Here is a 26,335-nt window from a genome sequence, read left to right as displayed (position 1 = left end):
TGATCCTCAATTTATTTAAAAATAATAAGATCAATACTTGAAGTCCAGAGAGATGAAAGAATTTGTTCAGGACACAAAGTTAGTCAGTGGCTACTTCAATATTCCATTTAATTTTTTCCAATTCCGATTTAAGCTCTCAGAAAAGTTTCATTACTTAAAGTATATTCCCATTTAGGAGTTTGGAACATGTGAACAGAATAAAGGATATTGAAGAAATCTGTTTTTAATTTTAATTTAATTATATTAATGCTAATAGGCAATATTTGCATCAACTAATTAATAAAGGCTTATGGTACCCTGGTAACTGCCTTAGAATATGAAGATGAATACAATGAAACAAGCATTACCTTCACAGGAATTCAGTCTGAAATACATTAATTACTTTCAATTAAATAAATCACTAGACACTCTTTAAATTATTTAAATACTAAAGTGCAAACACTATGTAAACTAGGAAGTAATAATTTAAAAATACTTATTAGTAGAACATTCTGGTTTGGCTACTAACACATAAATCCAGAAAAGCATGCTCCATTACAGAAAGTTAAAGTAAAAGACAAAGACAAAAGTGAAGGACTTGTGTAAAAATTTTTAATAGTAAAAAATATGGTAGAACCTTTACAGCAAATTGCAATTATTAGAAAGCAATGTTGATAATTATGGAAGACGCAACTCTAAACTTAATTCCAAGCAACAAAAATTAGTTGATGATGTGGACATAGAAGGAATCATGGAGGAATGTAATATGAGGTTTGGGAATGATAAAAGAAAGGTGAAACTGAGCATATTTAGCTACGGTAAAACTATAGGAACACTTCAAAAACTCAGAGAAAATATTGGAATGGCTGGAAATTGTTACAGAAGAAAGATCTAAAATGAATGAGAGGCTGAGAAGAACCAAGATGGTGGCGTAGGTAAATGCTGGTACTCACAACCTCCCACAATCACATCAAAATTACAACTAAAATACAGAACAACCATCATTAGAACTGCCTGAATTCTGCCTGAATGGAAGTCCTACAACTAGAGAAGTAACAACGAAAGCACACAGAGACTAGTAAGGAGGGGCAGAGGCACAGAAACAGCTAGTCTGACATCTACATGTGGCGTGTTTCTTTTTTTTTAATCAGGAGGAATATCTCCACTGGAGAGGCCTCCCGTGAGGAACAAGGGGTCCCAGTTCCACACTAGACCCCCAGCCCAGGGTTTTAGTGCCTGGAAGAGAAGTCTCCATAACGTCATGCTGTAAAAACCAGCAGGGATTGTGGCTGGGTGACATGGAGGCTGCCAGAGCCCCAGGTTATTCCTCTTAAAGGGCCGGTACACGAACTTACATGGACTCTATCCCTCTGGGCTTCAGCGCTGGGTGGCAGCTGACAGGGGTGTTCCCAGGGGTCATTGTTCCTGTGCTAGGACCTCCTCTGTCACAGAGCTGACTGGCAGCAATATCTGAGTTTCCATCAGCCTGGCTCACACTGTTCACTCTGTCTTGGTGATTCCCCATCCAATTTGCAGCCCCACACAAGTTGTTTGCAGCATCTTTTCCATATGAATGGCCTATCACATTTCAGGCCTCAGACTTTTCTAAAATCTCTCAAACAAGCAGCAGATGGCATCATTGTGTCCCATACCTATCAATAAGAGGCCCAAGACCTAGCACTAGCACCAGCCTGCCTTGCTCCACAGCTTGACCTGGCCTGGGCACTTCCAAACGCAATACAAGTAGCAGCCATCTTCAGATTGCTCTGTAGCTCCTTTAGTGTTTACCATAGATGTTTTAAGCACTAAAGTCATCATCATAAACAATTTATCTATAATAATAAAAGCACAATATGCTAATTAGACCGGACATCCTTCTGGACGACCTTCCAGATGAATCTGGGGCTGTGATGGCTGAGGCAGCTGCCGTGCTTGCGAGGGCAGAGGCAAGCCACGGCAGCTGTGAGAGCTGAGCCCCTTGAATGAATTTCGTGCATCTGGCCTCTAGTTTAAAAATAAAATATTTGAAAAATTTTCTCAGCTACATATATAAAGAAGTTTTGAAAAAAAAAACAAAGGATTATCAGCACCAAAAATATTTTTTCATAAAAATGAACTATTAGCTCTTATTGTTAGCTTTTCCTTGCTGTTGCATTGTCATCTTCTTCTGTTTAATAAGTTCATTTCTCATTAATTATCAGAGTGAGGGTGCAGTCCTTTTTTAAGACTCTATGGCATGGGCAGACCATAGCTTTTCTTATCTTCTGATCCTGATCAGGCAACAGAGACAAAGCTCAGATTTGTCATGCTTCTGAAGTTACCCGCACCTCAAAAACTTTTTTCATCTTTTGGTTTTACCCTTTTCACTTAATTTTGAAGTTGTAATTTTTTTTTGCCAGCTCAGGGATGCATATTTTCATTTATATTTTTAAAGCTACCCATAGTTGTTTAAGGTATCTAACCCATCCTATCACTAGAGACTGAAGGCCTTAGGAATAATTTTTTTAAGTCATTGTGTTTGTGAGAATGAGGGCAGACATGTTTAAAATTTCAAACATAATTTATTCCAAGGATCTCCAACAGCCTTTTATTTCAACTTTAAAATGTTAGCATTTACAAATTAAAATTTCTCTAAGGAACTATTATAAAATATTTGCTTGAGCTAGTCCAGGACTGAGTGAGGTAATACATTTGTGAATATTTCAGGAACAGATCTCCTGTTCAACTCTTCTTGGAGCATGAATACTCTTTCTGATTCCAGGGAGAGTCAGAAGAAGGAAAGACACATTTATGCAAGTTAGCACTCAGAAAGAGAAAATTGATGATCTAAGAAGTAACAGCACCACAGGAACTACTGAAATTACCATATATAGCCTTCCTTGACAAAACTGAAAATCAACCATGTGGACTAGGAAGATTGTAATAGTATCTTTTTGACTGACATGTGCTCTGAATTTAGAAGGCTTTTGTAGATATCCCCAATCTTTTGTGATTAAGTTCACCTTATTGCTAACCCCTTTCTACTATGGATCAAGTAATAAGAACTTAGTGTAAACTTTATGCTAGAATGATAGGAGGAGGATATTTAGTTAGTATTAGATGATACAAAATGTATCTCACCACCAACTCCTATTAATTAGAATGCCTATTTCACCCTACAAAAATTTAAGTTCATAGATTACATTCTTGGTGCAATTGATTCTGCACTGCTGAAAGAATTTTGGGAGATAAGGACTACCCATGTCCCAGAAATCAATCCTAATGGACAGGTAGTTGTTCCTAAAATCTACCTGCTCCATGATTAATAAAACTGGTTGGCAATAAAAAAGAAAGTGCCAGAGATTTCTATGCCTCATAAAAAGTTCTCATTAAATCAAGCTTCATATAAAATTGATTTTGACCCCAAAAAAAGTGTACTTTGCAGATATCCTGGCACTTTCTGATGGGAGAGTATCACAATTGTGAAAGCATATATATATTCATTCTCACACATCACTAGCTTCCTTTCCTGTCAAAGGTAGACAGACATTTAAGTCCAAAGCCAATTTTCCTGAGACTAGATCCGTTCCATTACTCTATAGAGGGAAAAAACTCAAATTGGGGCCTTCTTTTTAAATTTAGGCCACACAAGAATGTGTGAAAGGTTTCTCAAGTTCCTCGCAAAAATATCATAAACAATTTACTTAAAAATGAAATATTTGAAAAATTCTCTCAGCTACATACATAAAGAACTTTTGAAATAACTGAAGATTATCGCGCCAAAAATATAATTTTTTTCATGAAAATAAACTGTATATAAACATACACTCGGTAAAAAGTTGCTTAATTTGCTAAAAAATTAACTCATTTTATTTTTTAACATATTTTATTGATTCTTTTACAGAGAGGAAGGGAGAGGGATAGAGACTTAGAAACATCAATGAGAGAGAAACATCAATCAGCTGCCTCCTGCACACCTCCTACTGGGGATGTGCCCACAACCGAGGTACGGGCCCTTGACTGGAATCGAACCTGGGACCTTTCAGTCCACAGGCCGGTGCTCTATCCACTGAGCTAAACCAGTTAGGGCAAATTAACTCATTTTAAATTACCCAGATCCAGATGTATTAGTATACCAGTATAATCAGCAACACATAAGGCTGGACTGTGTCATCATTTTTCTCTATATCTCAATTTCTCCATCGGTATCACTATGTGACCAAATATTTATATGATTTTTTCAACTCGAATATTTCCTGATTCTGTGATTTTAGATTCTTTTTCATGTGTTGTCAAGGCAATGAGTGGTCTCTCTATTACATAACTTAGATGATTACATAACTTTTGGTTGAATATAATTCAGCAACACCCAAATAAGCCTTGGTGCTCCCAAAGGAGAACAAGACTCAATATCATAAATCTTTGATTAATTAAATTTCCTGACAAAAGAAATAAATCACCAAAAAAGCAGACTTTTTCTTTGTTGTTATTAACTTTTACTTTTTCTGGAGTTGGAAAATATTCTATCTAAACTTTTATAGTTGTATTTCCATATCACAGAGTAAGCCTTTGATTCACACTTACGAAGTGAATATAGAAATGTAAATAAAGCCCATTTTTCTTAATTTCAAGGTTTGGTGCAAAGAAAAGGGGGGGAATCAATAAAAATATTTCAAAAGATGAAAATTGGTAGAGAAAAATGTTTCTGTTTAATCTATGAAGATGTTGCAGGAGAGAATAAATAAAAATGTATAATAGAGGAGTACTTGTTCATGGATGATTGACACATTCAAAAATAAGTTTTGCCTCCTGGCATTTGTCTTTTCCCTTATATACGCTGTGTGCATGTGTTTGTGTGTATTAAATCTAGATCAGTATAATATAGATGTGTGTACTTATTTGGGCATTTAAAACTATGTTACTGTTCTCTGATTCTACTTGTTCCATTACTTATATTTTTAATACTTTGTAATTTTTAATACTTTGTAATTTTTAAAGGTAGAAATCAGGTTCTCTCTCTCTCTCTCTCTCTCTCTCTCTCTCTCTCTCTCTCTCTCTTCCTCTCAACAATAAACAACAGATTTATTCCCAAGCATGGCTGCGGAGTGAGGGACAGAGGCAGGCTAAACTGAGAGGAAAAATCAAGCACTGTCCTCCCTTTTCTAAGTAGTTACTTCCTGAATGGGAGCTTTGACTCAGTAACCTTAAAAGGTTAAGGTCTTCATTACCTGCAACCATGGCCCTGTTTCAGGAGTAGGCTCCGATTATGAAAATTATTTTCTGATTACATGATACCAATCACAGACAATAATTGACACGATGGGACAAATTAAGCCACATATGTATTTCTGTGAATTGAGAAAAACATCAGTGCAAACAGCCCAGTGTGTGTGCAGGGAATTTTAGCCTAGTAGCTCTGCCAAGCTAAGCAAGTTATAACATTTGCTCTAAAGAAGATTTTCATAACAATAAGTATATGCTTTTTATCTAAACAAAACATGTCAAAAAGGGAAAATAATCTACTAGATTTCTCCATTTACTCTGAATCATTAGTATTTTGGCAGGAGAGGGAAGTTTTTTGGAGGGTTGGGGTCATTTTCTCTCCCTCTGAGGGTAAATTATCAAAACAGCATCTTGTTCTTTCTGATTCTGGCTGGTCTCTAAAAGGGTGAGTCCTGTAAAGGCACGTGTATTCTACCAACATGATCTATGGGGGGAAAGGGGCTTTATGATGGTCATAAATCTCACAGCCTCTGAGAAAACGTCCAGAGCAGGCACGTGATGCCAACCAACTGACACATATAAATGATGCATTTTCCGCTAGGGCCACAGCTCATCTCCATAATCCACACAACTGCTGAGAAGACAAAGTGAGAAATACAGTCTGTCCAATTCCATGGCTAAAACAAAATAAGCTGCAGTTAATTATTTATCGACCTCCCCAAATCATAAGCCCAGAAAGTAAATACCAACAGACTGCAACGATCCAGGAAATTTTGTGGGAAATTTTGCATTTATAAATAAAGCCATAAACAACAACCAATACTTGCATGTACATGAAAACATCAGTATTGTATACTACTTTTATTTCACTAGAATTTTATTCTCAGGAATGAAAGTTCACATTAATATGTGAAGCTATTATAGTTGTAAAAGAAGTTTTATTTAAACTTATAGGAGGCAAATTTTCTTGAAAGAACCTGCCAAACTCCTACTTCAGTTGAATTTTGTAATTAGAGGAAAAATGATTTCTGTAGAATTTCAATTAATTTGCTTAGTATGTTGATAGTTTGTGGTACACGTGTCACAGATGATAGAAGATGTTTGGCCTGTGCAAATAGAGACACACAAGCAAATGTATAGAAGAGACTCCATGACATCCGACCATCTCCTCCTTCCTCCCAATGTTTAATCCCCACTTAGGGTCCCTGAGACAGTGAACACCTAGGGAACCAATGGGTAATGGCATCTCCCTGCTTTTCTTTTTTTAAAAATATATTTTATTGACTTCAGAGAAGAAGGGAGAGAGAGATAGAAACATCAATGATAAGAGAGAATCATTGATCAGCTGCCTCCTTATGCCCCACACTGGGGATCTAGCCCACAACCCATGAATATGCCCTGACTGGGAATCAAACCGTGACCTCCTGGTTCATAGGTCAATGCTCAACCACTGACCCACACCATCTGGACCCTGCTTTTCTTTTTACAGACTACAGACTTTTGTCAGTCTTCCTTTATTCCCAGCCCACCCTGATCCTTATTTTCCCTCCCATTATGCTATTGCCGAAATATGACTGTCCTTTTATTCCACACTATGGAAGAAATAAATGAAGGCTGAGATGCAAACAAAGAAAAGTTGCTTACCTTCTTTTAGGCACTCATTAAATATATATATATATATATATATATATATATATATATATATATATTAAATTGTACAAGTGGTCTTTCTGATTTACTAGCCCCAATAACTTTTAATTAACCTTTCCACATTAAAAAACAATTTATTATTTCAGAGATCTGGTTCGTACTTACCACAGGAACACATATTTGATATAGTAGAAAATTAGTAATATATGTATGTATGTATGCATGTATATATGTATGTATGTATCTATCTATCTATACACATAGCTACACATATACATATACACATACACACATATAATAGAGCATGTTTCAGTGTCTCAGAATCTTACAATGGGAAATAAAAGCTTAAGTTCTGGCCAGCTCAGGTAAATGTTTCAGGATTTAGCCACAGCATTCACCTCCCTCACCTCCTGTATTTATATGAATGGACTACTAGGTACTTTTACATTTCATGACTTCATTTGAAGATGAAACAAATGGAATAAACAATTGCAAGATACACAGCATGTACAACATTCACTTCTGCTGCTATCTGAAATCATGTACTAGTATATGGAAATATATTTTACATAAATAAGAAAAATGGACACATATTCAGGTTACTCTAGATAGGATACATTTACAAGACTTGATTATAATAAAATCAATGATGCCACCATATACAAGAATAAACTCAAAAGGAATTAAATATGTAAATATCAAGACCTGACATGTAACTAAGTTGGTTAGGGCATTGTCCTTATATACCAAAGTTGCAGGCTCGATCTCCAGTTAAGGCATATACAAGAAACAACCAATGAATGCCTAAATAAGTGTAATAACACATTGACCCCTCTCTTTTTCACTTTCTCTCTCTCTCTCCCTTACTCTCTCTCTAAAATCAATAAATTAGCCTGGCCAGTGTAACTCAGTGGCTGAGTGTTGTTTGGTCAGGGCACATGCCCGCATTGCAGGATTGATCTCCAGTGTAGGGTGTGCAGGAAGCAGCTGTTCAATGATTCTCTCTTATCATTGATGTGTCTATCTCTCTCTCCCTTCTTCTTTGAAATCAATAATTTTTAAATAAATAAAATCAATATTTTTAAATGTAAGATGCAAAACTGTAAAACTCCTAGAAGAAAATATAGGCAGTAAAATCTCAGACATTGCTCTTAGTGATGTTTTTGCTGCTATATCTCCTCAGGCAAGGGAAATAAATGAAATATAAACAAATGGGACTACATTAAACTAAAAAATTTGCACAGTAAAGGAAACCATCAACAAAATGAAAAGACTACTTACTAAATAGGAGAACATATTTGCAAATGATACATCTGATAAGGGGTTAATATACAAAATTTATAAAGAAATCATACAATTCAATACCAGAAAAACAAAAACAAAAAACAATTAAAAAGTTGGCAGAAGACCTGAGTTGACACTTCTCCAAGGAACAAATACAGATGGCCAATAGACATATGAAAAGATGTTTAACATCACTAATCATTAGAGAAATGCAAAAATAAAAAACAACCCACAATGAGATAGATACCACCTCACACCTGTCAGAATGGCTATCATTAATAAATCAATAAACAACAAGTGTACAGAAAAGAGAACCCTGCTGCATTGTTGGTGGGAATGAAGACTGGTACAACCACTATGGAAAACAGTGTGGAGGTTCCTCAAAAATTTAAAAACAGAATTGCCTTATGACCCAGCCATTCCCCTTCTGGGATTTATCTGAAGAAACCCAAAACACTAATTTGAAAGAATATATATGTTTTTATGTTCATTTCAACTTTATTCACAACTAGAGGCCCAGTGTACAAAATCGTGCACGGGGTTGGGGGGGGTCCCTCAGCCCAGCCTCTGCCCTCTCGCAATCCAGGATCCCTTGAGGGATGTCCCACTGTCGGGAATCGGGCCTAAACTGGCAGTCAGACATCTCTCTCGCAATCCAGGACACTATACACCAATGATCATACTTTTCATACAGGTGAAAGGCATCTTGCTGTTGTATGGGCAGCTACATTGTTTTACCCCGATTATAAAAAGTAGTACATAACATGATCCTTCTGAGGCAGTAGTACGATTTTCCCCATCTTATGGGTGGAAAAACTGAATTAAGTAATTGGCTTTGTAACAGTTATAAGTGTCAGAATCATGGCTGACCACAAAATGCACAAGCCAGAGTCCATGCATGTCATCACTACATCATCCTGTTTTTTCAGTGTTAGAGTAGCCTTGCCAGGTTTTAATTTTTAAATCTAAGAGACTGTTCCCAATACATAGGTTAGGGTCCCTAGGCCTGGCCAGTGATCAGAGCCGATCTGTGGGGTGACTGGTGGGGTGATAGGGGGGCCTCCGCTGGCACCTGCCTTGGCTGGTGGCCTGGCACTGCCCGCTGGCCAGCCCTGTTCCCTGCTGCTGCTGCCGCTGGTCACCTCCCTCTGCAGGCCGACCGGCAGGTGGGGCAATCGGGGGTCTCTGCTGGCACCTGCCTTGGCTGGTGGCTTGGTGCCGCCCATTTGCTGAGCATATGCCCCCTGGTGGCCAGTGCACATCATAGCAACCAGTCGTTCCGCTGTTTGGTTGATTTGCATATTGGGGTTTTATTATATAGGATAGCCAAGCTATGGAAGCAACCCAAGTGCTCATCAATAGATAAGTGGCTAAAAAAGCAGTGGTACATACACAATGGAAAACTACTCAGTTGTGAAAAAGAAGGAAATCTTACCCTTTGGGACAGCATTGATGGACCTAGAGGGTATTATGTTAAGTGAAATAAGTCAGACAGAGAAAGACAAAAACCATGATTTCACTTATATGTGGAATCTAAGGAACAAAATGAATAAGCAAACAAAATAGGAACAGACTCATAGATACAGAGAACAAACTTATGGGTGCCAGAGGTAAGGGGGGTTGGGAGACTGGGTGAAGAAATAAAGGGATTGAGAAGCACAAATTGGTAGTTACAGAATAGTCACAGAGATATAAATTACAGCATATGGAATATAGTCAGTAATATCATAATAACTATGCATGGGGTCAGGTGGTTACTGGAAATATTTGGGGGACCACTCTATAAAGTATATGATTGTCTAACCACTGTGATACACCTGATACCAATACAAAATAATATTGAATGTAAACTGTAATTTAAAAATAAAGACACCAAGAGACATATGAAAACATGCTCAAAGTCACTAATTATCTGAGAGATGCAAATCAAAACGACAATGCGGTACCATCTCACACCTGTCAGAATGGCTATCATCAACAAATCAACAAACAACAAGTGCTGGCGAGCATGCGGAGAAAAAGGAACCCTCATGCACTGCTGGTGGGAATGCAGACTGGTGCAGCCACTGTGGAGAACAGTATGGAGTTTCCTCAGAAAACTAAAAAGGAAACTCCCATTTGACCCAGTAATCCCACTTCTTGGAATATATCCCAAGAAACTAGAAACACCAATTAGAAAGGATATATGCACCCCTATGTTCATAGCAGCACAATTCACCATAGCTAAGATTTGGAAACAGCCTAACTGACCATCAGCAGATGAGTGGATTAGAAAACTATGGTACATCTACACAATGGAATACTACGCTGCTATAAAACAGAAGGAACTCCTACCATTTGCAGCAGCATGGATGGAACTGGAGAGCATTATGCTAAGTGAAATAAGCCAGGCAATGAAAGAAAAATACCACATGATCTCACTCATTTATGGAAAATAAAGAACATTATGACCTGATGAACAAAAAGATAGATACAGAGGCAGTAAAGCACCGAACAGACTGTAAAATTACAGCGGGAAGGCTGGGGAGTGTTGGGGAGGGAGGGAAAGAGATCAACCGAAGGACTTGTATGCATGCATATAAGCACAACCAATGGACACAAGACACTGGGGGAGGTGGGATGAGGGCATGTGACAGGGGGTATGGGGAGGTCAATGGGGAAAAAAAGGAGATATATGTACTACTATGTGTAATACTTTAAACAATAAAACATAAAAATAAATAAATAAAACAAATCATTTAGATTCATAAAAGAAATAAAATAAAAAATAAAAACAAACAAGACACCATCCATCAAGAAAAGTATCAAAACCCCAGCCTGGAAGCAATGGTTGCAAATTAAAAACAAGATTATAGTTGCACTAGTGTGTGCATATAAGTCTGTGTGTGCTCGAATGCATATTCCCCAGTGATCCTCCTTGGAGAAAAGGATCATTAAAAAGCATATCAACAACCATAAATTCTCTATCCAAAGAGAAATAATTAGTTCAGCTTATTCTCCTTTATAGAAAAATCTACCTACAATTAAATAATCAAGTGAAGCCTGGATCTTTTAAGGCATAAAAGAATGAAAACTGCCTCTGGGAACTATGCTGTTAGACCTTAAATGTGATACCAATGCTAGTATTTTTACACACAGGATTGATGTTGAAATTACATTGGGGAACTCTGATTATAATAGAAGTGGGACAGGCAGAGCTAATAGTTGACTTACAGCTAAAGCTTTTTGTAGGACAGTAACACATACTCTCAAGAAAGAGTATGCATTGTAATAATACCAGAAGTTTGAGAGGAAATAGAGGTGGCATATAAAATGCTTCAGAAAGTCAAAAAAGCTGATTGATGATGGGAAGATGTAACCCAACTTCCAAAGTCAGTGACTACAATGTCTTTAAAAGGAAATAAGGTTTCTGGCGTGAGGAGGAGGTAACATAAAATTGTGCTGAAGGAGAGAAATTCTGTAAAGGAAGAGATGTGGACTTGGAATAACTAAGATGGCAGTGCTATGAAGGACACTGAAAGACATAGTCATTAGCTGGTTCCTGCACAGTTCAAGTCCCAAGGTTTTATGGAGAAGCCATAACCATCAAACCATTTCCTTTGATGACACATCTAGCTGCCAATGGGCAGAATAACCCAACCAGTGCAGGCTGCCAGGTAACCAGCCAATGACTCAAGAAGAATTCAAAGATTGCTACTTCCCAAAGTTTGCAGTTTCTTCTTTCTTCTTATTGAAATCCTGCTTTTGCCTTTCATAGATTAGATCAATGTGTGAATTAGATTCCTTTGTGTACAAGTAAAATACCATGTTGATAACTACATATATGTTTGAGTTCTTTGACAGGAAGATTGAGGCTAGATGGAGAGTTTAGAGGGAAGCTTTGGCTGAGCAGGCCTGGGTTAAAGCAGGACACACTCCAGATCCCTTAAGGAGATGATTATAATCCTCTTTAGTCACAGAGCCTCCTAAAATAGGATTCCACTGCTCAACTTCATATTAAACTCAAAATAAGCAGAGAGTTTATGTGGAAGTGGGCACTGTTCAACTTTATTACCTTGAAAGGATAAAATCAGGATTTAACTGCACAAGGAAACAATTCTGCACTGCTTTTATTTTTTAAAAAATAAACCTTTGTTTTAGAACAGTTTTAAATTTATCAAAAACTGCAGATTTCCCATATACCACACATGCAGTCTCTCCTATTACTTTACATATTACATGACATTACTATTGTATATTTGTCACAATTTATTAACTAATGTTAATACATTATTGTTAACTAAAACCCATAATCTTTCAAATTTCCTTAGTTTTCACCCAACATCATGTTTTGGTCTGTTTGTTTTTTGTTGTTTTCCCAGGATACCACATTACAGTTAGTCATCATGTTTCCTTAGGCTTTTGGCTGTGGCAGTTCATCAGACATTTCTTGTTTTTTATTACCGTAACAGGTTTAAGATTCTTGGTCAGGTATTTTGTAGAATTTCATTCAATATGGATTTCTCTTTTTTTAATTTGTTTTTAATTTTTTTCAATATGGATTTGTGTAATGTGGGATTTGTTTCTTTTTTATGGAATTTATTGGAGTAACATTGGTTAATAAAATTATATAAGTTTCAAGTGTACAATTCTATAATACATCATCAGTATACTGTATTGTGTGTTCACCACCCCAAGTCAAGTCTCCTTCCATCACCATTTATCACCTATTTACCCTCTTCTACCTGCCCTCACTTCCCCTTTCCCTTTGTAGTCACTATGCTGTTGTCTGTGTCTGTGGGTTGTTGTTTTTTTGTTTGGTTGGTTGGTTTTTGTTCTTTTGCTTAATCCCTTCACCTTTTTCCCCGGCCTCCCAACACCCCTCTACTCTGACAGCTGTTAGTCTGTTCTCTGTATCTATGACTCTGTTTCTATTTTGTTTGTTAGATTATTTTGTTCATTAGATTCCACATATGAGTGAAATCATAGGGTGCTTATTTTTCTCTGACTGGCTTATTTCACTTATCATAATGCTCTCCAGGTCCATCTGTGATTTTTTTTTTTCATGATTAGACTCGATGTGTGTTTTGGGGAGGAAGTCCAAAAGATAAAAAGCCATTTTCTTCATATCAACATGACTTATTACTATTGATGTTAACCTTGACTGCATGGTTGAGGTAGTGTTTTTTAGGGTCTCCCACCAGGTAATTAGTCAATTAGTTATTTCCTCCCTTTCATACTATAGTTAATTTTTGGAAGAGATTCCCTATGTGTAGTCCACACCTAAGGAGGATTTATGTTCTATATCCTTGAATGCAGAGTTTCAATTATTAGGAATTCTTTATCTTATTTATTTACTAGAGGCCCGGTGCATGAAATTCATGCATGGGGGGGTGTCCCTCAGCCCAGCCTGCACCCTCTCCAATCTGGGACCCCTTGAGGGATGTCTGACTGCCCATTTAGGCCGGGATCTCAGTAGGATTGGGCCTGAGCAGACGGACATCCCTCTCACAATCCAGGACTGCTGGCTCCCAACTGCTCGCCTGCCTGCCTTCCTGATTGCCCCTAACCACTTCTGCCTGCCAGCCTGATCACCCCCTAACCACTCCCCTGCCAGCCTGATTGATGCCTAACTGCTCCCCTGCCAGCCTGATTGCCCCTAACTGCCCTCCCCTGCAGGCCTGGTCCCCCCAACTACCCTCCCCTGCAGGCCTGGTCTCCCCAACTGCTCTCCCCTGCAGGCCTGGGTCCCCCCCCCCCAACTGCCCTTCCCTGCATGCCCAGTCGCCCACAACATCCCTCCTCTGCTGGCCTGGTCACCCCTAACTGCCCTTCCCTGCAGGCTTGATTGCCCCCAACTGCCCTCCCTTTCAGGCCTGGTCCCTCCCAACTACCCTCCCCTGCTGGCCTGATTGCCCACAACTGCCCTCCCTTGCAGGCCTGGTCCCTCCCAACTGCCCTCCCCTGCTGGCCATCTTGTGGCAGCCATCTTGTGTCCACATGGGGGCAGCCATCTTTGACCACATGGGGGCAGCCATCTTGTGTGTTAGAGTGATGGTCAATTTGCATATTACTCTTTTATTAGATAGGATAAGTGTATGAACTTATTGATGTTTATTTTATATTTTAGATTATTATCTGATCTTTTATTTTGTTCCTCAAAATTTTCTAATTTTTGCCATTGTCTATTGAATTCCATCTCTAGCCACTCTCCCTTTCCTTAGGTCAATGAATAGGACCGAAAATTTCAACCCTCTAATCACATAGTTGGTTCCACAGACAACTAGCACCCATCTTCCCATTTTAGACACCTTTGTAATTCTCATCACAGGAAATTCCAAGGGTTTTAGGGATTTCCAAATATATACATCTCCTGCCCCTTAGTCTCCAACTTCATATTTTCACCTTTGATATTGTGAGTTATAAGAAATATATTGAAGGTGAAAAAATGAAGTTGAAGACTAAGGGGCAGAAAATATATCTTGTAAGTCAAAGTAAGAAGTTTTAATTATAAGTGAGATGTGAAAAATAAGATGTTGATCAGGATGGAGATGTGATCTGGTGTGAATTTAAAAGATAATTCCTGTTGCTATATGAAAAATAACCATCCATGGCAAAAACTTGAACAAAGGAGAAGAGGTAAATGGCTATGGTAATTCTTCATGAGGAAGTTGGTGGCTTGACTAAAATGGGAGCATTAGATATGTCTTTGTAAGAAGTGGTCAAACTCAAGATATATTTTAAATATAAATCTCATAGGACTTAAAGATTAATTTGAAGTCAAAGGTTAGGTAAATGAAATATTTTGGTAACTGGTTTGCCATTGAATATAGTACTAATTATATTCTATTGTTTGTTTGTTTATTTATTTATTTATTTATATATTTATTTATTTTGAGTGTGAGTGATTTTTATTTGGGTGGAATTACATCTCTTGGTTTCCAAAGTCCCATTTTCCTTAATCCAGTCCTGGAAGATGTCCAGCTGGGTATTCAGTAGAGCTAGACGCAAAACCAGAATCCTAGGCTTTGAAGGTGAGCATATTATGCCAGGAATATACCTCATCAGCGTAGGGGTCATGTAGGCTGATTATTTTTAAGAAACATCAGACATAATAAAAGTCTAAAATTTGAGTGTAAGTTAACCTTTAATAAGACATTTACATTTATAAGGAGAATCTTCATTTGTAAGGCTATCTCCCTCTGTATACCAGGAAGAGAAGAATGACTCTAAATGTCTAGAAAACAAAGACTTAAATGTGGATAACAACCTTAATCTTATTTATTGTGTTTTTCCTTGTAACCTCCCATAACTGGTTTTCCCCATGTCCTCCTCCCCAAACATCTTCTTTCTTTAGCTGGAGATGGTATTAAAGGGGGTGGCTTTGGCCATTTCGGGGAATGGCTCAGTTTTCCTAGGCCTCTCCCATGAATACATGATATATATATGCTGCTCCCCTGCCAGCCTGATTGCCCCTAACTGCCCTCCCCTGCAGGCCTGGTAATTAAGCTTCTGTTTGTTTTTTCTCAGGTTAATTTGTCTTTTGTTACAGGGAGCTGCCAAGGAAAATATCACAGTCAAGCATTTGATAGAACAAGAGCATAGAGAAGAGCGGAGTAAGATCACCTTCAATGGTGGGCCTTCAATCTTTCCCCATGGCCAGTGGGTTCCAACCTAATCTTGTCAATTGTGCTTTACCTTGTAACCTCCCATAACTGGCTTTCCCCATGCCCGCCCCACCGCAACATCTTCTTTTGTCTTTAGCTGGAGATGGTATTTAAGGGGGTAGCTTTTGCCATTTTGGGAGTTGTTCAGTTTTCCTGGGTCTCTCCCATGTATAGAGGAGGTATACATGTTATTAGGATTCTGTTTGCTTTTCTCAGGTTAATTTGCCTTTTGTTACAAAGAGCTGCCAAGGAAATATCACAGTCAAGCACTATATAGAACAAGGCTTTACTTACGTAGAGGAGAGCAGAGCAAGATCACCTTCAATGGTGGGCCTCAGTTCCCCACGGCCAGCGGGTCTCTCCCAGTGGCTAGATGCAGAGCAGTTCGTCTATGTGCACCCCTCTGATGCCAGAGTCAAAGGAACCTTGTCCCCTCCCATCGGAAGACAGATAACACAGTAGGGTTTGTCAGGTGCCATATTACGTACACACTTTCAGCGGAGACAAAAGAGCACTCATCAAGTCTGAAACAATGAAAGATGTTCCCACACAAGATGATAAGCTGGGCACAGGTTGTGAGGACACTATCTCTTGGTAAGGAAATGTTTTAGGTCCAAGGCCCATTCTCATGTGGCTGAGTGGGGTGGAAAGACTGCACAAAGGAGACTGCATTTGCCAACAGTGTGAATAATGGACAAGAGAAAACAAGAGTCATTGTATATTTTCATTATGTACTATGTATTTATGAGACTCAAGTGAAATATGATGAAAATTTAGAAAATAAAATGTGGTTGCTGGTGATAGATTAATATAAAATCAAGAATTTTTATCCATACATTAAAAAGAACATTCAAAAATATAACTGAAAAGATGAGTGCTAAATATTAATCCACTAGTAGTGATGGATAAATGTACTTAAATATCAATGATCTGTACACCTATAAGTGGATGATACAGTAAGTTATATATAAAACTATATATATTTTAAATACATATAAAACTATATATATATATATATATATATATATATATATATATATACCACAATAAAAAAGTGAATAAAGACAATTTAAAAATAAATAAATAGGAATCCCTAATATAATACATCAAGTAATAAATTTATCAACGAAAGTGTAAGATTTATACAAAAAAATCTAAGATTCCACTGAAAGAACTAAAACAATTTGGGGTAAATTGAAAGAAATAGTGTGTTTCTGTATTTAAAAATTAGATAACAAGTATATCTATTCTTCTTAATTAAAATGTAATATATTAAAATAAAAATTAGAGCAACCAGATGATTTGTTTTAACTTAACAAAATGATATAAATCTATTCTGGAAAAGTTGTCTTCAAGAATATGATGCAGAAACATGAAAAATAAGATTAATACAGCAAAATGATTTTATTAAAGGCAGACCGATAAATGGAACAAGAAATTAAATACATAATGACATATGCCTATGACTTTCTTTTTAATTCAATCTTCCAAGTTTCTCTTTAAATGTGGGGATTCGTCCCATATTCATGTAGTTTTACAAGTTATGTTCCTGGTTTTGTTCCTTCAATCTCACTTCAAGTTTACAAATTATTTTTTCTTTATTCTTTCCTAATGTTTACTAGATTGCTATGTTACTATTAATTCTATTTCTTTCCTTTGTTAATTGGACATTATACTGGTTCTTACCATTGTTCTACTAGTATTAGTTTTCTGCCTTCTGTGCTCAGACTCAAAAGTGTTTATCTTAAAATAGAAAGAAAATGCTGACCATGTTTCTTGACTTTATCCCCTACACCAGTAGGATGAAACATTTTGAACATTTCTTCACTGGTGCATACTCCTACAACCTGCTTGGAATGCTTTTACTTAACTCCTTTTTTGTTCACTCATTCTTAGGTTTTAATGATAGTTTAGTACTTTTTTTCTTAAATCCTCACCTAAGGATATTTTTCCATTGATTTTTAGAGAGAGTGGAAGAGAGAGGGAATGGCAGAGGGAAATATCAATGTGAGAGAAACACATCAATTGGTTGCCTCCTGCACAAGCCCTGACGAGGGCCAGGGCTGGAGAGGAGCCTGCAACTGAGGTACATGCTTTTGACAGGAATCGATCCCTATTGGGGACATTCAGGAGGCAGCAAATAGATATTTCTCTCTCATCTGTGCTTCTAACTCTCTATCCCTCTACCTTCCTCTCTGTAAAATCAATAAATATATATTTTAAAAAAGAATTAATTTTCCCTGATGCAAAAAGGGAAAGAAGCCTGCCACCTTTCAGAGCATTTTTGTTAGAAAACCTATAATTGTAAATTCTTTCTCTGTTTGTTCGAGACATATATAAATCTTTTAAACACTTAAATAAGCTCCTTTACAGTTTTAAGGTTTTATATAAAGCTCTTTAAAACTTTATAATCTTTCTCTAAGACCAGGGAGTCATCAGTCCTAGCTGGTTTTGCTCAGTGGATAGAGCATTGGCCTGTGGACTGAAGGGTCCCGGGTTCAATTCCAGTCAAGGGCACATGCTCAGGTTGTGGACTTAATCCCCAGTAGGGCGTATGCAGGATGCACCTGATCAATGATTCTCTCTCATCATTGATGTTTCTATCTCTTTCTCCCTCCCCCTTCCTCTCTGAAATCAATAAAAATATACTTTTAAAAAAGAAATGAAATCATCAAAGAAGTTGGCATCCCCACCTCATATTTTCTGTGGGAAACTAGGAGCCTAAAACTTCAGCAGGAGTCTTGTTCCAAAACTACCTCCTATATTATGAGAAATTTATTTTTCTTTTGGATAAAACCAATTAGCTAACCCAGATGGTCAGCCCAACTACCAGTGACTTGAGGATGAACTATGTGCCGTCAAGTCCTCTTATGAGAGGACTAGTTATTTAAAAAAATAAATAAATAAAAACTGATTTTGAAGAAGTAGGTAAATAACATTAATTTTATGCCAAAAAAATAACGGAGAAATCTAAACATACAAGCAGAAGAATAAATAAGAAACTTAGTATGTGTCCCATTAATATATATATATATATATATATATATATATATATATATATATATATCTCCTACCTAATAAAAGAGTAATATGCAAATTGACCCTAACTCCGCTACGCTCACAAGCCATGCCCACCAACCACGCCCACCAGCCAATCAGGAGAAATATGCAAATAAACCCAACCAAGATGGCTACAGCCACAGAGAGCGGGAGGGAGGCTTGGGTTTCCCGGGCAACAGAGGAAGCCAAGCTTTCTGCCTGCCCCTTGTCGGCCTAGGCCTCCACTCAAGGCTACAAAGTTTCAATTATAGAAGGTAAACAAATCCAAACAGAAATGGCGGCAGCTACAGACCTGGAAAGAGCAGGAGGCAAGGGTTTCTCCTGGCAATGGAAGAAGCAAAGCTTTCCGCACACCCTGGCCAGCCCAGGCCTCCATTTAAGGCTACAAAGTTTCAATTATAGAAGGTACACAAACCCCAAAAGAAATGGCTGCTGGCCACGGAGCAAGCAGGAGGCTTGGCTCCACTCTAGGCTACAAAGTTTCAATTGTAGAAGGTAAATAAATTCCAGATACCAGGGCCTCCTCTTGGGTCTCCAGGGGGTGTGGCTGGCCTGCAAACCACCACAGGCCCCTCACTCAGGCTGCCCCAAGAGAACCCCAACCCTGATCCGGAACACCCTTCAGGGCAAACCAGCTGGCCCCCACCCGTGTACCAGGCCTCTATCCTATGTAATAAAAGAGTAATATGCAGGTTGACCATCACTCCAACACACAATATGGCTGCCCCCATGTGGTCAAAGATCCTGCCCCCATGTGGACACAAGATGGCCACCACAAGATGGCCAGCAGGGGAGGGCAGTTGGGAGGCACCAGGCCTGCAAGGGAGGGCAGTTGAGAGGGACCAGGTCTGCAAGGGAGGGCAGTTGGAGGTGATCAACCCTGCAGGGGAGGGCAGTTAAGGGTGACCAGGCTGGCAGAGGAGGGAAGTTGGAGGCAAACAGGCTGGCAGGAGAGCAGTTAGGCATCAATCAGGCTGGCAGGGGAGTGGTTAGGGAGTGATCAGGCTGGCAGGCAGAAGCGGTTAGGGGCAATCAGGAAGGCAGGCAGGCGAGCAGTTGGGAGCCAGCAGTCCTGGATTGTGAGAGGGATGTCCCAGATTGGAGAGGGTGCAGGCTGGGCTTAGGGACACCCCCCCCCGCCCCCGTGCATGAATTTCACGCACCAGGCCTCTAGTATATGTATAAAATAATAAAAGCATAATATGCTAATTAGACCAGAGGGTCCAAGGCCTCTAGTACACACACACACACACACACACACACACACACATACACACACCCACACACATTTTATTGATTTCAGAGAGGAAGGGAGAGGGAGAGAGAGATAGAAATATCAATGATGAGAGAGAATCACTGATCGGCTACCTCCTGCACACCCCACACTGGGGTAGAGCTTGCAACCCTGGCATGTGCCCTGACCAGGAATTGAACCATGACCTCTGGTTCATAGGTCGAAGCTCAACCCCTGAGCCATGACAGATGGGCAGGATGTGTTACATTTTAAAAATTACTTCCTTCCTAAATATGCATGAATTGGATCACAGAGTTGAACTAAACATCAGTGGCAAAATGTGGATTTCTTTTTTTTTTAATATATTTTATTGATTTTTTACAGAGAGGAAGGAAGAGGGATAGAGAGCTAGAAACATTGATGAGAGAGAGACATCGACCAGCTGCCTCCTGCACACTCCCCACTGGGGATGTGCCCGCAACCAAGGTACATGCCCTTGACCGGAATCGAACCTGGGACCTTCCAGTCCGCAGACCGAGGCTCCATCCACTGAGCCAAACCGGCTTCGGCTGGATTTCTTTTTGATGGCTACAAAATGCAAAGTATCAAGACTTTGTGAGCTGTTGACCTTTTACTCAGATACCTCACATTTCTCACATTGCTCTTTTGAAGTCTGATTCCAGAAAAAGTTTTGAGTTTGGTTACTCAAGCTGTAGAGTGAATTATATCAATGTGTTACTATTCTTCCTTATATTATGTATTGTGATGTACTGCTTCATAATTGAAAGAGCATCAGTCTTGTAGTCAGAAGAATATGCATTTTAATTCCTATGATGTCACTAAATTAGGCGTGGGGCCTGGAGAAAATTTATTTATTTTCCTGACTTTGTTTACTTTCTGGAAAGGAGAATAAGGTTTCTTTATAGCAATACTAAAGACCAGGTGCACAGATTTGTGCATATTAAAAGGAAATTAATTATAAGGTGACCAGCAGGGCGGGACTGGGCAAGACGAGCCAGACATGCCCTGGAGCTAATCTCCTGTGGTCCCACCCCTCAGCTGGCAGCACCTGGGGTGGCGCAGGGGCTGAAAGGGCATCTGCAGAGTGAGTGGGGTCCCTCTGGCAGGTGGGATCCCTCAGCCTGGCCTGCAGAATGGAGCCGAAACCAGCAGTCCGACATTGCCCAAGGGGTCCTAGAGTGCTAGAGAGCACTCTGCAAAGATGCCTGCCCCCTGGTGGTCAGTGCATGTCATACCTACTGGCCTGTTGGCCAGTCGCTTAGCCTTTTATCTATATAGATTGTGACAATTAAATGTAATATTGAATACGAATTCAATAAATGGTATCAATCAATATTTTGGTCTTACTAATATTACTATTGTTGCCTTTGTTCTTATTTTCATCTTTAGTTATAGCAACATTGGGCATGGTACAAATTCTCTTGTAGCCACAGTCTCCAAATATGTCAAGTAGGAATAATAATAGTATCTATTTACTGGCTAATGTGAGGGTTAAATGAGTTAATATATGTAAATCACATAGCAGAATGCCCTTCACACTGTAAATGCCATATAAATGTTAGCCATTATTATCAGAATTAGAGGAATTTGATTTTATGTGCATCCATGAACAGATTACTGGGGGGTATTTGAGGTATATAAAAGGGGTTCTATGGAAAGTAACCTCACAGGGTAATCTGATCATAAAGTCTCTAAGACAGGTCATATTGGGTAGTCACACCCAAGGCATGTAACTTTTTTAGTAAAAGGTTTATTTTTGCCTTAAGCAAGCACTGTCCATTGTTTCTGTGTACCTAGGTTAACGCGCCTTTGAAATAAGAGTATCATTCTATTAGCTGGCATTGCTAAGTGGTTAGGCATTGACCTATGAACCAGGAGGTCACTGTTCAATTCCCAGTCAGGGCACATTCCTGGGTTGTGGGCTCGATCCTCAGTGTGGGGCATGCAGGAGGCAGCTGATCAATGATTCTCTCTCATCATTGATCTTTTTATCTCTCCCTCTCCTTTCCACTCTGAAATCAATAAAATGTATACACACACACACACACACACACACACACACACACACACACACACATTGAGTGGCCAGATTATTATGATCTCTGAATGCATATCTGGCCACTCAGTGTGTGTGTGTGTGTGTGTGTGTGTGTGTGTGTGTGTGTGTGTATAGTAACCATAACTATCCTGTAATCTAAGCCCACCTTCCTTTCTCCTGTCTCCATGTAATCTTCCTTAGGTTCCCTCCTTAATTCCAAATGTCTAAAACAGTGATGGCGAACCTATGACACGCGTATCAGCACTGACACGCGTAGCCATTTCTGATGACACGCATGCTGCTGAGGTGGCCGCATGCCAAGCATGAAACATTTGCTGCTCCTGAGGATGAAACATTTGCAAAATAATGTTTTTTCCTCAAAGTGACACACTACCTGAGTTATGCTCAGTTTTTTGGCGAAGTTTGACACACCAAGCTCAAAAGGTTGCCCATCACTGCTCTAAAAGAAACTGCAAGAGTGTCATTCTCCAGAGCATTTCAGATCTTGCTTTCTGACAATTGTTGTCTGTTTTGGCACAAGTAAACACCCTAAAAGTTCTCTATAGGTTTGGACACTTCTTACATCAATAACAGCAAAGTTGAGAAAGTGTGATTAGGTGGAAGGAAAGTACCAAATTTAAAAAGGTAGTTTTCAAGCCAGTTATGATGGATAAATGAAGTTTAATTTGGCTGGAGAATTCTAGGAGACTGAGCATTATACAGCCTCAGAGTTATCCCATCCAAAGATGTTAGGAAAATGGAGTTTGTGTCCATCAGTTCCCAGCAGTCATGCTAAATGCTGCTGGCAGCTAGATGGCTGGGATTGGCATTAACACCCTCCATCATAGTCTGCTTGCAGGCAGAGTGTGTTCCAGGGGTCAGAGAGAGACTTCAAAGTCACAGGTACTGGCAGTTGGAAGCTTGCAGATAGGCACTGAAATGTCACATGCCAAAGAGATATATCGGTGGGACAGTATCAATATCTGCTACCTACTCCCAACACAGGGCACAGAGTATATGCTAAAGTTTGTTGATTGAATTGTTGAATGACGATGTAGACCTGGAAAATAACTTTCATATTTGTTTCAGGGTTTATTTGATTTCCTATGTAGAATGGAAATTAGCTCTTTCTTTGTCACCTGGCGATGGCTGCAACTTGAAATGTTTATCTGTCATTTTCTTGGGGTTTGCTAGTTTACAGTCACCCTCTAAGTTTACTTACTTTAAAGAGTATACACCTTGAAGAAAATTGTACCTGTCTGCTTATAACTTTCTGGAATACTCCAAAGAATATTAAATAAAACTTGCCACGTTTTATGACAGTAATAAAATAAAAAGTGATATTCTGACAATGATCACAGTAAGTGCAAGCTGTTTTAAGACAAATCTATAAGAAAACGCAAAAACATATGCAAATATGGTAACTTCTTGCATAGATTTTCAAAAAGGAACATAAATGATACCTGGATCAACTACTGAGTATTTAAAAACTGCAGGGTTCTTTCCATGCACATTCACACTACCATGTCACCACGCTGACAAAATTTGCTAAACAAGTACTGCTTAAAAGGATTTCACATCACTGAGAGAAAAAGGCAACTCATAATATAAAGCATTACACTGCAAGTTAAGCTGGCCTGTTGGTAATACAACATTGATTTGTGTTGCTTCGGATCCTAGAGGCAATAGGAAAACTTTGTAACACTCAGCTACAAAATAAACCTTTTACTTTGCTTCCCTGTATATTCCTTCTCTGTGGTCCACGGAGATTTTCTGAATCATTGACTTCTTCATATTTCCACAGCATATAGAAATCTTAGAAGAGTGCATAAAGTGTTCAATAAATATTGTTATGATTGTGAATTGATGGGGTCCATTTTAAACCTTACAAAATTATCAAGAGTGATCCCATACTTGTGTTTGTGGTGGAGTAAATAATATGGCAGCGAATATCTACTTAGTCACTGAAATCAGATGGTGGGTGTTAAGACAACTACTATGTATGAAGCAACTAAATAAATAGACTATTTATTTCTAAACAAATGTGTCCTTCAGCAATGCTTTTCAACAGATCCCTGGATAGAAGAGCTTTGATCTTGAATAAACTGTTACATCTGCTATGTCCTGTTTCCATTTTATTTATTTATTTTTAAATTCTCACCCAAGGATATTTTTCCATTGATTTTTAGGGAGAGTGAAAGAGAGGCTGAAAGAGAGAGATAAATATAAAACACATTGATTGGTTGTTTTCTGCATACGCCCGGACCAGAGCTCTGGCTGGGGAGGAGCCTGCAACCAAGATACGTGGCCTTGACCAGAATCAAACACAGAACCCTTCAGTCCACAGGCCGAGGCTCTATCCAAGCTAAACCGGCTAGGGCCTGTTTCCATTTTAGCTGCATAATTTTTGGTTATATAAATGACTGTATGACCTCTCCCCAAGTGGGGAGAAGGAATTCTGACTAAATAAGAACTCTCTCCATTGCCCTTTTTTCTGGAAGTCTCAATGGCTGAATCAGACTCACAATGTTTCTGTCCATCAAGTTCCTATAAACAGTCTGGTGTGCTCACAGACCTTGTGGTCTGATGTTCAAGAGTGGAGGTTCTGGATATAGCTAGTCTGATTTCAAACTCTAGCTCTGCCAAGTTTATCATCTCAGTCAGCATGAGCACATAAATTTAAGTTCTTTAAGGCTCAGTTTCTTAATCTGAAAAAATGCAAATAATACCAGTATAAAATTAATAATAGGCTTGCTGTGGGGATAAAGTGAGATAATTAAGGTAATGTCTGGTTTATCTTAAATTCTCAAATTGTTAGCTGACTAACATTTTAAAACCTTATCTTTGTCCTACTGTCTTCAGTGATTACAGATGATATCTATATACCATGCTTTGGAAAAGAGTCCTTATAATTTTAAGTATATAACTTAATAACATGGAGGCCATGAAATTCTTTTCCAAAGAAGACCAAGATTGGGACAACCCCTCAATAGAAAAATGATGCAAGTCTATCTTCCTTTACCTTAATAAGCAACAGTAATATTAATTTCCTCCAAGAAAACTTAGATTTAAAAGGATTAAACACATATTCTATGACTACACATATTCTGTTTGGATTTCATACTAAGTTATTAGCTATTTTCTGTTAATTTAGAAAATGTAAATTGACTATCTGCCAATACACTTGACTATTCATTTACTGATAGTGAAAACATTGCTTTGCCATTGTAAACATATAATTATCTTTTTTTTAATATATATATTTTTTATTTCAGAGGGGAAGAGAGAGAAACATCAAAGATGAGAGAGAATCATTGATTGGCTGCCTCCTGCACACCCTGCATTGGGGATCTAGCTCACAACCCGGGTGTGTGCCCTGACTGGGAATTGAACCATGACCTCTCGGTTCATAGGTCAACACTCAACCACTGAGCCACGACTGGGCTATCATTATCTTTCCATGCCAATTATTGTGAGTTATTCAACTTCTTATCTACCCCAAAGAAAACATTATATATCTAGTGGACAAGAAGCCTCATTAAAATCTGAAATTAAATCTCAGCTGGGAATAGGTCAGCTTAATCCCATCTCCATAGGATTTTCATTTTCACATAGTTTATAAATAAATTTCCATCTTAACAATGACTTATATGTACTTAAGAGTATGATTATTGAGATGAGAATAGATATTAATAAACAACAGCAAAGGAAAATGTCTACCAAATGCTAAAGGTGAGAAAAATCATGACTTCAATCAAACCAGGGGTTCTGAGACTGTAACATGTGGAAAGACATAGTTACTTCCACCAGTAATCATGAGAGCATTTAATTTACTTGGCAGGGCAAGGAAGAGAGGCTGGAAGGTTCCCTGGAGAGAGTGTAACAATATCTATAGGGATGTAAATTAAAATATTTCACTAGGGTCTTCTGGGATGCTTTCCTGGGTGGTTGGGTCTAGGCATAATTGTCAAACTCTTCAAAATATTTTCAATAATTGTAATTGTGTTACACTATCATTTAGATATTCATGTTTCACATTTAGTCTTGAAATCATATTTGTTCACATCTCTAGTTTTAAATATTTTTGTTCTGTTTTATCTGGTTATTATGATCTAGGACAGGGCATATTTCTTTTTCATTTTTTTAAAAATATATTCTTATTGATTTCAGAGAGACAGGGAGAGGGACAGGGAGATAGAAACATCACTGATGAGAAATAAT

The 26,335-nt window shown here is 38.5% G+C and overlaps 1 protein-coding gene across 7 annotated transcripts in view; it reads right to left on the bottom strand.

Moving 5' to 3' along the window:
* LOC307095111 (melanoma-associated antigen B18-like) overlaps positions 1-26,335 on the bottom strand; it is a 404,753-nt gene that overhangs the window by 62,603 nt on the left and 315,815 nt on the right. The window contains exon 1 of one of the 7 annotated variants that reach the window (XM_079764277.1): positions 16,056-16,140. The exons of the other annotated variants lie outside the window; for them this stretch is intronic. The gene's annotated coding sequence lies outside the window, so the exon portion shown is untranslated. Of the gene's footprint in view, positions 1-16,055; positions 16,141-26,335 lie in introns of those variants that run through there. 7 annotated transcript variants of the gene reach the window in all.

Source organism: Cnephaeus nilssonii, assembly GCF_951640355.1.
Source record: "Cnephaeus nilssonii genome assembly, chromosome: X".
Lineage (NCBI taxonomy): Eukaryota > Metazoa > Chordata > Mammalia > Chiroptera > Vespertilionidae > Cnephaeus > Cnephaeus nilssonii.
The sequence above is the reverse complement of the archived record's forward strand: the minus strand, read 5'-3'. Positions and strand labels throughout refer to the sequence as shown.